The sequence below is a fragment of the Penaeus chinensis genome, chromosome 13, assembly GCF_019202785.1.
Source record: "Penaeus chinensis breed Huanghai No. 1 chromosome 13, ASM1920278v2, whole genome shotgun sequence".
NCBI lineage: Eukaryota > Metazoa > Arthropoda > Malacostraca > Decapoda > Penaeidae > Penaeus > Penaeus chinensis.
The window spans coordinates 9,336,471-9,338,970 of NC_061831.1; the positions used below are offsets into that span (position 1 = coordinate 9,336,471).

The 2,500-nt window shown below is 43.5% G+C and overlaps 1 protein-coding gene across 1 annotated transcript in view; it reads left to right on the forward strand.

The window, feature by feature from the left end:
- Positions 1–2,500, forward strand: part of LOC125031448 (neuronal acetylcholine receptor subunit alpha-7-like) — a 590,734-nt gene that overhangs the window by 258,235 nt on the left and 329,999 nt on the right. The gene's annotated exons all lie outside the window — the stretch shown is intronic.

A 2,500-nucleotide genomic window follows, 5' to 3' on the forward strand; every position in this document is an offset into this window, starting at 1 on the left:
GTGGAATGGAGGAGGGGGAGGAGGGGGAGGAGGGAAGGAAGGAGGGAATTGTTTGAGAAGAAGGGGGAGAGGGAGGTTAAAGAGGTGCTGGGTAGGGTGAGAGAGAGAAAGAGAGAGAAAGAGAGAGAGAGAGAGAGAAACAGATAGAGAGAAACAGAGACAGACAGACAGACAGAGTCTGAGACAGACAGACAGACAGACAGAGAGAGAGAGAGAGAGAGAGAGAGAGAGAGAGAGAGAGAGAGAGAGAGAGATAGAGAGAGACAGAGACAGACAGACAGACAGAGTCTGAGACAGACAGACAGAGAGAGAGAGAGATAGAATGAGTGAGAGAGAGAGAGAGAGAGAGAGAGAGAGAGAGAGAGAGAGAGAGAGAGAGAGAGAGAGAGAGAGAGAGAGAGAGAGAGAGAGACAGAGACAGACAGACAGAGAGAGAGAGAGAGAGAGAGAGAGAGAGAGAGAGAGAGAGAGAGAGAGAGAGAGAGAGAGAGAGGAGACAGAGATAGAGACAGAGAGAGAGAGAGAGAAGAAGAAGAAGCAGGAAAGAAAGAAAGAGCCAGACAACCAGACAGAGCGACAGGACAGGGAAAAAAACTCATCTCAAGCCCATGGTTGTCATGCGTTCCTTCAGATCTTTCATGTAAGATAAAAAGATTCATGGCTACATCTGTCTCCATCAGTCCAGGTAAAGAGAAAGTGAATATTCTGTCTCTTAATTAAGGCGTCGCGTTCCTGCTTCTATTTCTTTTTCCTCTAGTCAATTAGATTTCCAGTACTTTTACCTGCTGAAGCGTGTAAATGCGCATATTATGTAATCTTATTTGCAGATTTTTTGGGAATGTATGAGACGTTAATGTAATTTTCAATTTGTAACACACACACACATACCCCTTCCCCCTCCAGACACACATACACACACATATATACATATGTGTGTGTATGAATATGTATATATATATATATATGTATATGTATATATATATATATATATATATATATATATATATATATATGTGTGTGTGTGTGTGTGTGTATTTGTGTGTGTGTGTGTGTGTGTGTATGTCTTCCCCCCCCCCCCCCCCCTCTCTCTCTCTCTCTCTCTCTCTCTCTCTCTCTCTCTCCTGATCCCTCCCTCCTTCCCTTTCTCCCCGTCTCCCTCTCCCTGTCCCTTTCACCTCTTCTTCCTTCCTTCAATTTCTCTCTCCCCACCCCACTCCCTTCACCCCGTCCTTCGAACTAGTCATACATCTCCGAACCTGACCCGCGGAACGGAATAACTAACTACTCTTCCCCTCTCCCCCTCTCCCCTCAGGTAAGCCTCTTCTGATCCGACTTCGGGCACTGCCTTCAGGTCCACGAGGCTTCCAGCTACGCTTCCAACAGGCTTCCAGGGAGGCTTCGTGGTGGATCGAGGGGAATTAAGGAGCATCGTATCCTCAGAATGAAAGAGGATTTGAGGTTTCGATGTATGGTAGGTCGCTTGACTAGTAAGGGGGGGAAGGGAGGAGGAGGAAGGGAAGATGGAGGAGGAGGAAGAGGATGGAGGAGAAAGGGGATGGAGGAGGAGGAAGGGAAGATGGAGGAGGAGGAAGGGAAGATGGAGGAGGAGGAAAAGGATGGAGGAGGTGGAAGAGGATGGAGGAGGAGGGGATGAGAGAGGAGGAGGAGAAAGAGGGGAAGACGGAGAAAGAGGAGGAGGAGGAAGAGGAGAAGAGGGAGGAAGTGGAGGAGATAAGAGGAACAGGAACTAGGAAGATGGGGAAGGGAGGAGGAGGAGGAGGAGGAGAAGGAGGGAAAGAGGATTGGAACGGATACGAGTGAGGGAAGAGAAGGTACGGGGGAGGGTAGAGGAAGAGGGGAAAATGGGTGGATGAGTGGAGCAATAACGGAAATGGGTTGATTAGATGATGATAAGGAGGGGGTAATCAGAATAATAAGTGGGTAATAAGTAGATAAAGATAAGTGGATAATAAGAAACAGGTAGAAAAGGTATGTAGATATTTCAGGGAAATGGAGGGTGGGGGGTAGGAGGTTAAAAGGACGGTGTATTTGGTTCCTCTTCATGTTTTGATACGACAGTTATTATGATGATGATGATGAAGATAATGATAACGATAACGGTACTAGTAATAATAGAAAAGAATTAACAATTATCGTAAATGTTGCGATAGTTATACGAAGGATAACAATCATCAATATTACCATAAAACAATGATAATTTAAATTTATAACGACTATAATGATAGTTGTGATGTTAAAGCTCATAGAATGATAACGGTAATAATAATAATAGTAACGTAGTTACAATTATCGTAATTGTTGCGATAGCTATACCATGGATAATAATCATTAATATTACCATAAAATCAATGATAATTAAAATTGATAATGTTTATAATGATAGTAGTGGTGTTAAAGCTCATAAAAAAATATTGAAACATATTTTGAAAGGATGAATGACCAACAAAACGAAAATGAGATGAAAAATAACGATGTAAGA